Source organism: Muscardinus avellanarius (assembly GCF_963383645.1).
Source record: "Muscardinus avellanarius genome assembly, chromosome: 11".
NCBI lineage: Eukaryota > Metazoa > Chordata > Mammalia > Rodentia > Gliridae > Muscardinus > Muscardinus avellanarius.
In genome coordinates, this window is record NC_137797.1 from 18395748 (window position 1) to 18411539 (window position 15792).

Genomic DNA, 15792 nt, shown 5'->3' on the forward strand with positions numbered 1-15792 from the left:
AACTCTCAGACCATTGTCTGAAAATCCTTTTAATTTTTTCCCACTGAGTAACACCCCCAGGCCTATTTTATTTTATTATTTTTTAATTTTTTTTTTTTTTTGGTGGTACTGGGGTTCCTGGAAGCCCTTCTACTTCCGGGCTACACTCCCAGGCCTATTTTATATTTTTATTTGGAAACAGGGTCTCTTAAGCCAGCGTGGTTGGCTTTGAACCTGCGTGATCCTCCTGTCTCCGCCTCCAACTGCGGGGATTACAAGCGTGCGCCACCACGCCCGGTGCCTATTTTATTTTTTATTTTGAAACAGGGTCTCACTAAGTTGTGGAGGGCCTTGCTAAGTTACTGAGGCTGGCCTCAAACCCGTGACCCTCTTGTGTCTCAGTCTGCCAAATACTGAGATTACAAGGATATGTTGAAAATCCTTTTTTTCCCCTTCCTTTCCTTTCCCTTATCCCCTCCTCCCTTCCTTCGTTTTTTCTTGGCACTAGAGATTAAACCCAGGAGCATTCTACCTCTGAGATATACCTCTAGGTTTTTTAAATGCATATTTCCAAAACTTTTAAATAGGGTCTCACCAAGTTTCTGAAGGTCTCATGAAGTTGAAACAGGGGTTTCCTCTGAGCCCCCAAGATGAAACGGGGGATTCTGAGAAGAAACCTGGAGCTTCATCATAGATGAAACGGAGTTTCTTGAGAAGAAAGGCATTTCCTTACAGGGTTCTTGTCTAAGGTGAGCGCAGAATGACACCCGCAGACCTCAGGAAGGGGAGTAAATGGTTTATTGGAAGCAGCAGGGAATAAGGGAAGATGGCTAAACACCCTAAAGGGGCTGTCGGAACTCTGGGGTCTAGCAGCTGCCTTCAGGACAATACTTGAGAGTAGCCCAAGCCGAATCGCCTTCAGTTGCAGGCTGCTTTCTTCCAGAGTCCACGCGATCTGCCAGAAAGGAATAGGGAAAGTGGCAGAACACCTCTTGGGCAATTGGGTCTCTGGTGTCCAGCAGAGGTCTTCAGGTCACTACCCGATAGCAGCTCGGGCCACGTGCCATCAGTTGTACTCTGCCTTCTCTCAGGGCTAAGATGACCTGTGAGAGAGAGAACAGCTCCCCAAAAGGGGAGGGGGTCCCGAGAGGGAAAAACCCAGTTTGCTGGCCTGCTAGGGCCTTTGCCCGACGTTTGCGAGTCCTCTTTTTGGTTAGGGTGACTTTGGGATCCCAGGAATTCTGGGAAGCAGCTCTCAGAATTTGCATAGGGTATTTGCAAGTCCTTGAAGAACCTCCTCTCAGTAAAGTGTCAGACTTGCTCTGGTGGAGGCTCCTGAGTTTGTTGATTAGTAAACCGATGGCTTTGTAAAGCTCTGGTCCTTCTTATGTCTGGGCCTTTGGAATTTCAGATATTCGTCGCCCCTCAGGAAACTCTGGAAATTAACTTTTTCTACCAGGCCTCTTCCCTATCTGCCTATTTCCTTCTACCTCCTCAAAGTGGCTAAGACCGGCATCCAACCTGAGATCGTGGAATTGCAGGCGTGTATCACCACACCTGGCTTGAGATTCCCTTTTCTTTCTCTCACTGGCTTCCGCTTCCTACCCGCCTCTCCAGTGTTCGTAGTCTTCAAGACTTTGTTCTGCCTCGGTCATCTTCCAGTCTGTCTCTACCTGATACTGTCTAGTCCAGGGATTTTTCAGAGTATAGATCCAAGACCAGGAGTATCACCTTGGATCTTGTCAGACATACAGCCTCTCAAGCTTTAATTGCAAGCCCTGAGGGGGATCCCTTGTTTGACTCTGATAACATGCAGAGGTTTGCAAAGCATTTGTCTCTGTCCTATGGCTTTAACACTTTATCTCTAGTCCTGAAACTTATGTTCATTTCCAGATCTTTCCTCCCTCCCTCCCTCCTTCTCTCTCCTTATTTTCCTCTCTCTCTCTCCCTCCCTCTCTTTCTTCTTCCTTCCTTTCTTCCTTTTTTTTTTTTTTGTGGCACCAAGGATTAGACTCAGGGGCATGCTACCTCTGAGCTACACCCCAGCCCTATATTTATTTTTTTATTTTGGCACAGAGCCTCACTAAGTTGCCAAGGGCCTCAGGAGGTTGCTGAGGCTGGCCATGAACTCACGATCCTCCTGTCTCAGCTTCCCAAGTACTGGGATTACAAGTGTGCACTACCATGCCCGGCTCAGATCCACACGTTGAATTGGATGTTTTCACATGGAAGACACGAAGCACCTGACTGATGGCATCTTCTCCCAAATGCACTCTCCCTGATGTGCTTGTTCTGTTGCTTATGGTATTATTATCCAGGAGCCCCAGTGCGACATCCCCAATCACTTATGCCCTCTCCTTTATCCTCTTTCCCAGCTCTTGAAATGACTTCTGAGGGAGCCTCCACATGGTCTCTTTCATCGCTGCTTTCGCTCATTATCTTTCCTGGGGGCCTCCTCACAGGTTGCCTGCCCTCCACTCCTCTCTTCCAATTTAAACCACCCATCAAGCCGGGCGTGATAGCTGAAAGGACAATGTTTGACCACACCAGAGACCACCTTGTAGCCAGGAGATTTATTGGAGGGGCCGGTATGAAAGGAAGAAAGAGAGAGAAAGAGAGGCAGAGAGACAGAGAAGAATCCGGGAAGAGAGGGAGCATGTGCTGGGATCAGAGTTATATAGGGGCTTGGGGTCACAGATTGGGGGCCAATAGGCTAGGAGAAATGCCCTTTGAACTAATTGGCTAGAGTCCCATGGGAAGGGGTCGTGTGGCCAGGTAATTGGCTTGGGGTCAGTGTGGAATGTCCCTTTCACTGATTGGTCAAGGGCACCAGGAGGGGGCAGGTCTCCCAGGTAAGTGACCAGGTGCAGTTAGAGGGGAATGCTAGCTTAACTGGTCAGACCAGGGCCTTTAAGGAGACTTAGCTTATGGGGGGAGATCTGAAATAAAAACCTAATTCATCTAACAGTAGCGCAAGCTTGTAATCCCAGAATTCTGGAAGCAGTGGACAGCCTCAGCTCCTTAGCGAGGCCCTTCACAACTCAGTAAGACCCTGTTTCGAAAATAAAAAGACTAAAAAACAGGGCTGGGGGTGTAGCCTGGAAGTAGAATGCCCCTGGGTTCCATCCCCAGTAAACAAACAAACAAACAAACAAACCCACCACAACAACAGCAACAAAATAAACCACCCATCATCCAGACTTGCTGCCAGTTTGCTTCCCAACCTGAGGACCTCCCTTCCTTAAAGATCACAGCTTTCCGTCTTCTGGAGGATGAAGTACAGATTATTCCGTGTACCATCCTGGGCCAGCCGGCCTCCGCTCCGCTTCTCCACTTTCACCACCCCACCCACTTTGAGGTGTTCGTCTTGTGGAGCCTTCAGCTTCCTCAGAGACACCGCGTCGGTTCTCTGCGGGGCCTCTGCACGGACGGTTCTCGTTCTCCTTCCATCTCCAAAGGTCTGCTCATTCATCCAGCCCCAAACAGAATGTCACGTCTTCTGCAGAGGAGACAGCGGAGTTAGTTGCTCTCTTACCATACTTCCATAGTACGCTTTCAGCAATTTTATTACATTCCATATTTATTTTGAATGATAATTTTCTTTCCTATGACTCTCTGAATAATGCTAGCATGTTCAGATTTGGTAATTGTGGGATGAATAAATGCATGAGTTAAGGCGTATGCTTAGTTTTGCTACAAACTATGCGTGTCACTGAACAGAGGAAATTATCTTGTTAAATAACACAACTGAGAACATAGACAACACATTTCATATACTTTAGTGGAAACTGACGAGTGCATTTAAAGAAGCAAAAAATAAATGATTCCTCCTGCTTGAATAAAAAAACTGACAATTATAGCAGCATTTATTATTTAAAAACTTCCTCTGTGTGTAACTGTAGGAATTGGTTCGATACTGGGTTCTTAGCATTTTCTTCTGTTGGGTCTGCTCTGCAAGCTCTTTAGATAGGAGTGAATATTTGGATAGGAGCTAGTTAGCACATTAAGTACCAAGTTTTCAACTCTGAGAATATTTCAACAGAATTGACACAGGCACATTAAAATACACTAGAAATCATAAACTAGAATTTAATATTATTTATATATTTTTAGGTATACATATATAAATACATAAATGTTTCTTCAAATGCCATAATCATTCACCTACCACTTTTCTGAAAAGGATAGAATTTTAAAAACATAATATTTATTCCAAAAGTTAACATAAGTGGCATATTTGTTGCTCACCTTCAGTTCCTATGGGTGTTCCCCATCTGGAACCATGGGATTTTATGGGTTTTAAAAGTGAAAGCTAAAGATCCAAGGAGTAGATGTTTTGTAGGTGGGAGGAGTCAAGCTAGAGATTGCCGTTGGGAGGAAGAGAGCTAGCTCGTAGCTGGGAAGGGTGATTCAGGTAGGACCATTCATCTGTTCATTTGAACGGCATCCAGGATTCAGTTCAGTTGAGTAGCAGGCTAAATAAAGGATGGTATAATCTTACAACAGAATAATATTAACAATAAAAGTGAATGAATTAACATCTCATGTAAGAGCTAAGATGAATCCCAGGAACTTAATATATCATAAATTATTCTATTCATATAAAGTGCAAAAGGATATAAAATTAAATGATGTGTTATTTAGGAATAGACATGTAATGTGGTAATAATGGGAAAAAATCAAGAGAGTGAGAACCACTCAGGGATGGTCACCCCGAGGAAGGAAGGGGGTGGGGTGGGGGCCCCCAGAGCACTCAGTGTACAGGAAATGCTGCTGTCCTTGTCTTACACAAGTGGTTGGTACATGGGCGTTTTAAATATGATTCCTTGTAGACTACATATATTTTATAAATAAGACTTTTGCATCTACTAAATATGTAGTACCAAACAATCAAAATCTTGGAAGTAATAACACTTTTAGATTTCTTATTTAATGGTAGAAGTCCAAAGAAGGATCTAGAAGCCTGAATGAGGACCTTTTCCTGCAATCAAATGCTCTGCCCCTGACTTGTACCCCTAAATGAGAGAGATGGAGGTATGTTTATTGCAAGGGGGCACAGGAGAAAAGGAAAGCCTGTGCTACAGAAGACAGGACACATGAGGAGGACCAAGGTCCTCCAGGGGCTGGGCTGCAAAGCATCCTCAGGAAGATGGGCTGCACTGCACTTCAGTTGATAAGACAGGAGTCCCTAAGAGACAGGTGCAATACGGAGGTGTGGGCGAGGACCGAGTAAGGGGAGGGACTTAGAACGGAAGCCTCCATTGTCCTAAGAAAGCAGGTGGCTTTTTTTTTTCCCCTCTAGGACAATATTTCCTAAACTTTCTAGTAACAGCGCACACAGAATATTATGATATTTGGATGACATTTCAGGGTGAATATTTACAACCATGCTGAGAGCTTAGAGGATCATTCTTGACACATCTTTAACCCATTTGAAGTGGACTCGTTGGGAAGTTCTGACCCAGGGCAGTGTTGCTCAAACTTCTTTTTCCCCCCATCATCATCCTCTAAAGGAGTCATCTTTAGTAGAATTTTAGCTGTGCACAGTAGTGCATGCCTGTAATCCCACTATTTGAAAGACTGAGACAGGAGGATTGCAGGCTGGAGGCTTTATGGAGAGCCTGTTTCAAAATAAAAAAGAATCTGTCAATGCTATATACATTTTCCTTTTAATACCACCTTCAGGGTGTCCCATAGATTTTGGTAAGTTGTGACTCTATTTTCATTTTATTTTAGGAATATTTAATTATATATTCATTGGTGCTGGGTATTGAGCCCTGGGGCATTCTACTTCAAAGCTATACTCCCAGCCCTATTTTATTTTTATTTTGAAAAGGGGTCTCACTAGTCTCTTGAGGCTGTCCTTGAACCTCTGATCTTCTGTCTCAGCCTCCCAAGTACTGGGATCACCATGCCTGGCTGATTTTAGAAATTTAAAATATTTTCCCTTTATTTCTTCTCTGGTCCAGTCTTCATTTAATAGTGTATCATCAATCTCCATGTATTTGTGTGATTCCTCTGGAACTTTTTGTTGTTGATCTCTACTTTCAGTTCATTAGAATCTTAAAGATGCAAGGAGCTTTACTTAGCTTATTTTTTTTTTTTTTAAAGGGGTTCTTTTTTTTTTGTCTTTTTGGACTGGGGATTGAACCCAGGGCAGTGCACTTGCCAGGCAAGCGCTTTGCCACTGAGCTACATCCCAGCCCTACAAGGAGCCTTACTGATTGATTGTGTGTGTGTGTGTGTGTACATGTATGTGTGTGTGTATGTGTATGTGTGTGTGTGTGTGTGTATGTGTTATGGGGAATTGAACTCAGGGGCATTCTACCTCTGAGCTTCACCCCTGCCCTATTTTATTATTTTAAGTTTTTTTTTTTTTTTTTTTTTTTTTTTTTGCTGGTCTGGGATTGGAATCCAGGGGCATTCAACCTCCGAGCTACACCCCCTGCCCTATTTTTTATTCTTTATTTTGTAACCGGGTCTCACTGAGTTGCAGAGGGCCTCACTAAGTAGCTGAGGCTGTCCGCGAACCACGATCCTCCGGTCTCAGCCTCCCGAATGCTGGGATTACAAGCGTGCGCCACCACGCCCAGCTATTTTAAGTTTTAAAAACAGGTCTCACTTCCCGGGCGTGGTGGCGCACACTCATAATCCCCACGCTTGGGAGTCGGAGACAGGAGGATCGCGTAGGTTTGAAGCCAGCCTCACTGGCTTAAGAGACCCTGTTTCCAAATAAAAATATAAAAAATAGGTGTCTGGGAGTGTAGCCTGGAGGTAGAAGGGCTTCCAGGAACCCCAGTACCACCAAAAAACAAAACAAAAAAACAACAACAAAAAAAAAAACCAGGTCTTACTAAGTTGCAAAGGGCCTTGATTACAGGCATGCACTACCATGTACAGCATATATTGATTTTTAAAATTTACTGGTGCTTGTTTTGTGCTCTAAAATATAATCTGTTTTGTGCCCTAAAATATAATCTGTTTTGGAGAAACTTCCATGAGCAGCTGAGAAGAATGTGTATTCAGTGGTTGTTGGAAAAAATATTCTGTAAATGCCTGTTAGGTTTTGTTGGTTTATAGGTTTTTAGGTCTGAAGTCTTTACAATTGTTTGTTTGGAAGTCTGATCTAATGATGTGAGAGGTGTGGTGAAGTCTCCCACAATTATTGTGTTGTGGTTTATTTAGGTCTTCATGTCAAGATGTGCCTGTTTTATGTAGGTATGCCAGTATTGGGGCATAAATATTTACTATGGTTATGTCTTCATGTTGGATGTCTCCATTTATGAGTAAAAAGTGACCCTCTTTGTCTCTTCTGATAAGTTTTGGCTTATCTACTTTGTGAGATGTGAGACCTTGCTTTTGGTCTCTATTTGCACGGAATATCTTTTTCCATCCTTTCACCTTCAGCTTATGTGTATCTCTGCCAATAAGGAGTGTTTCTTGCAGGCACCATATAGTTGGTTTAAGAGTTTTAATTGAATTTGTTAGCCTATATCTTTTAATTGGGAACTTGGACCATTGGCATTCAATGATACTATTAGAGAGATGACTTTTGGTGAAATATCCTTTCAGATCTTTTCTTTTGTGGCACTAGGGATTGAAGCCAGTAGCATTCTACCTCCAAGCTACACCCCCAGCTCTCTTTAATTTTTTTTTTTGAAATGGAGTTTTCCTAGGTTGGTGGGAGTCTCACTACTTGCTGAGGTTGTTCTTGAACCTGTGATCCTTCTGTCTTAGCCTCCCAAGTACTGGGATTATAGGTGTGAGCTACCATGTCCAGCTTTCAGATATTTTCTTCATTTTTAATTGCTAATGTTTTTCTTATTGAGCTATAAGAGCTCTTTATAATTTTTGGATAAAAGTGTTGTGAAATATATGATGTGTAAGTTTTTTCCTTGTCAGTGGTTTATCCTATCAATTATCAATTGCAAAACAAAGGTTTTGAATTTTGATCAAATTCAATTTATTATTTTTTATTTCATGGAATATGTTTTTGGTGTTATATCTAAAAATGAATCACTAGAAAGTGATGTCAGCAAGATAGTGCAATAGGAAGCGTTAGACCTTCCCCCAACTCTTATGCAGATACCAGTTTTGACAGTACAGTTTCCTTTGTGAGAAGTCAAGAAACCAGTTAAGAAGTTCCTGCACCCAATATGAGCATGAAGCCAGGTACATTGAAGCCAGTAGGAAAATGTGTGGTCCAGCGTGTCCTGTCTTATCCCTCTGGTGAGTGAGTGTGAGTGTGAGTGAGAGAGAGAAAGAGAGAGAAAGAAAGAAAGAGACACACCTCAAATGGACTTTTGGGTTTGGTTGCCCAAGGGACTGCTTCTAACTCCCCAAATCTAAGTGCTAACTGGCAAGAATGCCAGGTTGGGGGCTACTAAGAATAGGGCTACTAAGAATAGGGCTGATTATTTAGATAATAATAATAATAATAATAATAATAATAATAATAATAAAATAAATGTAGCTCAGTGATAGAATACCCCTGGGTTCACTCCCCACTACCACAAATGGTAAATAATAATTATAGCCAGGCATGGTAGCACACGCTTGTAATCCTAGCATTAGGGAGGCTGAGACAGGAGGATCGCAGTTCGAGGACAGCCTCAGCTACTCAGTGAGGCCCTTTGCAACTCAGACCCTGTTTCAAAATAAAGAATAAAAAAAAATAGGGCTGGGGTGTAGCTCGAAGGTAGTGTGGCCCTGGGTTCCATCCCCAGTGCAAAAAATAAATAAATAAAAACATTAAAAACAAATAATGTTTCCTTGAATATGCCCATCCATGAAATATTAATATCACAGATATGCTGTTTATCTACTTATATATTATATATAAATGTTACACACTATGTATATAGCATATATATAGCATTTAGATGTTATATACTATGTATATGGTATGTATATATAGATAGATACAGATGCAGGTGTGAAGAATGCAGGTTCCAGCAGAAGGGGAGTAGGAGATCAGGAGACTCCGCCACTCATAGCCAGCTTGGGTACAGCGTGCTGGGAAGGAAGTCATCACAGTGATGAATTGGGGATGTGGGAGGTGAACGTGCCTGTCCCTTATCTAGACAAAAAAGGTTGTGACCAGAGCAGGGTTCCATGTATTTCTTCTGAAAAAAATGGAAGGCATATCTTCCCATTCTTTGCATTTCTGGTAGCTGAAAGAGGAATTCTGCGTGTGAGTTCTGCTAAGGAATCTTGAAGGACGGGCAGGTGAAACCACAGAGGTCTGTGGAGGTGACCAAAATACATCGGTATGTGTGGAAGGTGCTAGCTCTGTTATGAGTGGATTATAAAGATTTACTTTTTAAGAAGATGAACTTTTATTTTTGGGTTCCTTTGGGAATATGCAAAAGAATTCTTCATAGAATTTGAATATGTTCTCTGATGCAAGCGCTAAACATTTACTGGAAACATATATTTCTAAATTTAACAAAACACTAATCTGAATTTTAAAGCAGTCCCTAGATGAACCTGCTGATAATTTCTTTTTAGTACCAACTGTTTTTATTATCAACTGAGCTTATTCTAGCAGAAGATATCTAAAATTATTCCTGTGGATTCTGAGGAGTCTCACTCATTATTTGGTATATTGACAAGCTGTTTTTACTAATGTTTTTGATTTATGTGAGACTATCTTTAGACGTTCTCCACTAGCTTAAATAAGGCAGTTTGTCTCTGGGGAATTTAAATAATTAAAAATCAGCTCTTAATAGAAACCTGGTGTATAAACTGGTAGCAAGAAAGCTCTTTTTGACATCAAAGAAAGCTATCCCAAGGTAACATTTCTGCCATAGTCTAAAAATACAGCCAGTGACCACCGTGAGACCACGAGAAGTATTGCTTTAATTAGTCCCTTCACTAATGATGTTGTTTACTTTGAAATGTTATTCACAGTCTCTGGAAAAAAAGGATGAGCGTCTGTGGAAAGTCTCGGCTCATGTTATTTTCGGTTTGGGGCAGGTGTAACATCAGTTACGTCTGTTTCCTGGACTGAGGTGTGAGGCGAGTCAGGGAGCACAGGAGGAGGAAGGCAGGCGACACGTGGATTATTCATGAGGGGTTATTTCCGTTTATTAGTCTGTTTCGTGGTAACATGGAGATTATTGATAAAAGCAGTTTTATGAAGTTGTACCAACAAATTTGTACTTTCTTGAAGAAGAGGGCTTTTTTGTCACAAACTTTTGTCCAAGGAAAATTGCTCTTGGAATAGTCTCCGACCGACCAGGAGCACATGTTTTCTGCATTTGCATAGAAACATCCTATATCTGATAAATTACCAACTGAAACATAATCCTCAAGAGGATCCCCAGAGTAATGAAGACGAAAAAGACACTGTAGCTCATATGTTCCTATGGAAAATGTCTGGCATTGGCAAAGGCCTCTGAGTGCAGGCTTCTGCTTTGTGTTAAACATAATCTAACATTCAGTTCTACTTTGAGGGAAGAAAAAATAAAATGAAGACCTTACCGGCTGTTTTTTTTTTTTAATTATTAATTTTTTATCTTCTTGACATTGAAGATTGAACCTAGAGGCATTCTACATCCAAGCTACTCCCCCAGCAAGAATCTTTCTTTCTTTATTTGGAAACAGGGTCTCACTAGGCTTCTGAGAACCTTGCTGACATGGTCAACACTGGCTTTAAACCTGCGATCCTCCTGTCTCAGCCTCCCAAGTACTGGGATTATAAGCGTGCGCCACCACGCCCAGCTCTTTTTTTAAAAAAATTTTAATCCCTTTTTGTTTTCCCCAGTAACTCTTTGTAAATGTGCTTATATAGTATTATAAACACTTTTACCTCTTTCAGTTTCTAGAGTGTATTGATTTACTTTCCATGAGACAAATAATTTACTGGCCTTGTTTATGTATTATTATAGGATGAGTACCAATCCATGCCAATTTTTTAGGGTCTTACTTATTTTAAAAAGTGAGCTCAGATATAGAAAATCCAGACTTTCAAAAATAGTCATCACAAACTTCGAGTAGAAAAATTAATTGGATAAAGAGAAGGCAATTTAAGTGGTTATTAAAATATGAGCACCAACTGATTTACTCTTCTTTTTTTCTTCTTTTTTTTTTTTAAACATAATCTGTGAGTTGAGAAGCAACAAAGTTCCTGGATATCTTCTGACCAATGAATACTCCATCATGTTTTTTTGGAGGACCTACATTAGGAAAAGAGCAAGTCAGAAACACATTGTTTGTATAAATTGTTATTGTTAACATTAACTTTTTCTATGTCCAGAACAGTGCTAAGGGTCTTTGATATATGCATTATTTAATTCTCTCAGCATCCTTATGAGGTAGATACCGATTATCCTTATTTTCAAATTTGAAAACACAAGCTCCAGGGAAGGAACTATCACTGAAGTTATCTTAAGAGGCTTAGGCAGGCTTCAAACCCACGGAAGTGGGAGCCAGAATCAGAAATCTGCAGAGAACAGAGCATTGCGTTTATGTACTTTATCCCACCTAGTCAATGTGACTTTTAAACACATTTTAAAAAAATTATTTCCCTTTAGAAAAATTTTCCAGAACCCTGGGATACATTTTTTAAACATTTTATAATGAACCGCATTTTAAATGATCTTAAGCATTTGCTTTTAATGAATTTTTATTTACTAAATGGCATGTGATGAGGAAATCGTGAGGCTACATTTAGTTTAAAATCAAGTCATTATAATTTCAGTTTTAAAAATATAATGTTTAAATTGCTTTATTTTGGGTGCATTGGCACAAAAAGAGATCGCTCTCTAAAGGGAGGAAGTAAAGGCTTCATTCTTTTACGGTTTCTCCGCTTACATTTTTTTTCCTGTTATTATACATTAAATTTGTATTTCTACAATAACTAATTAGCTTTATTAGAATGCAGTGAATAGCAAAACTTGACGAAGTGTCAGCCAATATGCAGGTAACAGACTGAATTTGGACAAAGTTACTCAACCAGTACTTCTTTTCTTTATTATTATTTTCTTCTTCTTCCTGTTTGTTCATTTATTTGTTTGTTTTGTGGTGCTACGCGGCATCGAACACAAAGGTGCTCTACCATTGAGCTACACCCCCAGCGTTTTTATTTTTTTATTTTGTGTATTTATTTATTTTTTTGTGTGGTACTGGGGGTGGAACTCAGGAGCTTTTCTACCTCTGGGCTATACTCCCGGACCTATTTTATACTTTATATGGAAACAGGGTCTCACTAAGCTGCTGAGAGCCTCACTAAGTAGCTGAGGCTGGCTTCGAACCTGTGCGATCCTCTTGTCTCAGCCTCCCCAGTGCTGGGATTACAAGTGTGCACCACCACGCCCGGCCCTATTCTTTTTATTTTGAAACAGGGACTCAACAAGTTACTGTACACTGGCCCTGAACCTGCGATCCTCAGCCTCCCAAGTACAACGATTCAATCCTCCTATCCCAGCCTCCCAAGTACTGGAATTACAAGCATGCACCACCCTGCCTGGCTTCCAGTGACATTTTTAAACCACGCTCAGCATTCAACTTGTGTTTCTGAGTGTGATACTTGTGTGTACCCAGACAAGCTCACTAGGACCAGGCTTCTCCATAGACTGTTACCTTTTGCTGAATCCCCAAAATCACCTCCTAAATTGTCAAGAAAAGGACTCCTCATCTAGCAACAATCAGATAATCTAATTACAAAACAACAACAAAATAGAACAGTCTTACCTCCGTTTTTCTGGAGGGAGATTTCACCTTATTACCAGGAAGTTTGGATCCACAGTGAGTGAGGGTCTCGGCCACAGGCTTGCTGTCTTCTGATTCTCTAGAGTACATTCAGAGCCCCTGGCTCTTGGCACCTGGTTTGGACATCTCGTTGGAACTCTTCTCTAACTTTTGTACAGAAATATCCCCCGCCGGTGCAGTCGTGTCCTGTGTGGTGCTGTTTTGGTCGGCGACGGGCCTCGGATGCTGTGGGATGCATAGTTTGTGGGCGTACACTCTGATGTTCACACAGCAGTGAAATTGCCTAAGAATGTGCTTCCCCAGAACACATTTTCCATTGTTAAGCAGTGCAGGACTGTGTGTTCAGTGTGCTTCAAACCGAGTCTTGAGTGAATTTAAGATCTCTATTTCTAATAATACACCTAAGTAGACATGTCTCAAAAGACAGGTGTGAAAAAGCGCTCAATGTCACTGATCATCAGGGAAATACAAATAAAACCTGCCGTGAGATAACACTGCACTCTAGTAAGAATGACATTTACCAGCAAGGCAAAAGATAAAAAGTGCTGGTAAGGATACAGAAAAAGAGGGTACCCTCGCACACTGTAGGGAGGAGGGAAATTAGTATAGTCTCTGTGAAAAACAGCATGCAAGTTCCTTAAAAAAATTTTTTTTAAATGAGAATAGGATCCAGCCATCAGCAACTGGGTCTGTATTCAAAGGAAATGAAATCAGTGTATCAAAGACACATCTGCACGCCTGTGTTTACTGCAGCACTGTTTACAATAGCCAAGTGTGGAAAAGCCTAACTCGCCTCCAGCGGATGAATGCACAGAGCAAATGCAGTCTCTGTATACAGTGGAATACCACTAAGCCATAAAATGAAATCCTGTCCGCGTGGCAACATGGAGAGCATTAGGATAAATGAGTTAAGACAGGCACAGAAAGACATGGGCCTCATGTTCTCAGTGTCATGTGGGATCTAAAGAGGATGATCTCCTAGCGGCGAGCACAGAATGACAGCTACCAGGAGCTCAGGAGAGTGGAGAGGAGGAGATGGGGCAGGATCAATCGGTGGATATTAAGTTAAAGTTAGATAGGAGCAATGCACAGTAGGGTAAACTTAGACAACAATTTTGTATAATATTTTGGAATCAGTTTGAATGTTTTACCAGTAAAATATTATAAATGTTGAGATAAATAAGTTTAGCCTGATTTCAGCCTTACACAATGTACTAAAACATTACGTGGTACCCAAATGACATGTATAATTTTTATGTATTTATGTACCAGTTAAGATTTTAAATGAAAAAAAAAATTCTTCTGCCTTAAAAAAAGATTTCCAGTCTTTTTGATCTCATACTTTGTTCAGAACTCATTCTTCCAGCTGGTGCCCATATGCACTCAGTTTTATTTTATTTTATTTTTTTTAGTATTCAAGAGTAGAATTGCTAGATTGTAGGGTATGCACATCAGCAACTTGATTATACTTTACCAAAACATTTTCCCTAGGGATTTTAACGATTGACCCTCTTGCCGGCCATGTATAAGAGTTCCCATTGCTCTACATCATTATCAAAGTTTATATTAAAAATGTTGCTAACCCCAGTGGGTGTGAAGTGCTGTTTATTTTGCTTTTCTTTGGATTCCCCTAATTACCAATGAGGTCGAGCATTTTTTCTATATATACTAGTAATTTGGATTAATTTATTATGTGAACTATTCATTCAAGTCTTTTGTCCCTTTTTCTGTCAACGCAGTAATCCCTTGACAATTACAGATGTTGTAAAGATTCTCTCTCACTCTGTGACTTGTTTTCCCACTTTCTCTAAAGTGTCTTTTGATGAGTAGAAGTTTTCGTTTTGACCATCATCAAATTTTGTCGACTTTATCTTTTATAGTTTTCCATTTTTCTATTTTGTTAACAACAACAAACAAAACATAAAGAAACCCAACAATCCTTCCTATGCATATTGGGGTTCCCCAAAGATAAAGTCAGTAGGAGATAGAGATTGATAAGAGGGGATTGATGAGGGACTCACACAATTATGGAAGCCGAGAAGTCCTAAGAGAAGCCATCTAAAAGTTAGAGACCCTGGAAATCTGGGACATCACTCAGTCTGAAGGTCTTGGAACCAGGGAAGCCATGCAAGGCCCAAGGCCTCACGACCCAGGGGCCTCTGGTGTAGTCCCAGAGTCCGAAGGCTGGAGAACCTGGAGTTGTGATGTCTGCTGGCATATTTTAGATATAGGTAAGAGACTATCCTCTTTTTTAATATACTTTTATTGGTGCATTGTAGTCTCACATAACAATGTAGTTCAGAGAGATAGTGACATACATGCTTCCCCTGGCTCCCTCCCCACTCCCTCTCTTTGCCTACACATGATATTAAGATGGTCATTGATACTTTGACATATGTACATTAATAAAACTATTTCATAATCCACCCACCCTTGGGTCCCCATGGTTCCATTGGGGTTTCTTCTCCATTATCTGCGATCATTATCCCCATTACTCCACGTAAGAGAGAAAACACATGACCCTTCCCTTTCTGTGCCTGGCTAATCTCACTTACCATACTGTTCCCAGGTCCATCCGTTTTCCTGCAAATTTTGTTCTTCTTTATTGCTGAGTAGGATTCTGTAGTGGGCATATCCCACAGTCTCACAATCCATTCATCTGCTGATGGTCGCTGTGAATCCTACCGCTGTATGTACCTCCCGCGTATCTCAGGTGGTGTCTCCACTTGCATCAAATTGACTGTATTTCCCACATTCTCTTATGATTTCTTCTTTGACCTGGAAGTTATTTGGAAGTATACTGTTTGCTTTCTAAATATTTGGGGGGATTTTCTAGGTGTTCTTCTTTTCTGCTGTGACTGGAGAACAGACTCGTATGATTCAATCATTTCAGCTTTATTGAAACGTGTCTTACAGCCTATATTATGGTCTGTCTTCATTCATAGCTTCACGAATGTTCTGTAGTAAGCTGAGAAGAAAAGTATCTAGCCTTGTCTATTTGAATCAATCTAGCTGATTTTCCCTCTCATTAAGGTGATAAACACGAACTTCTTGTTACCTAGCTTTATATCTTGATTGTAACAGTGATTTTTTTTTTTT

General features: G+C 40.9%; 1 protein-coding gene across 1 annotated transcript in view; it reads left to right on the forward strand.

Moving 5' to 3' along the window:
• The window catches only part of SLC41A2 (solute carrier family 41 member 2), a gene marked incomplete at both ends in the record, with an annotated part of 113291 nt that overhangs the window by 53680 nt on the left and 43819 nt on the right, over positions 1-15792 (forward strand). The window lies entirely within an intron of this gene.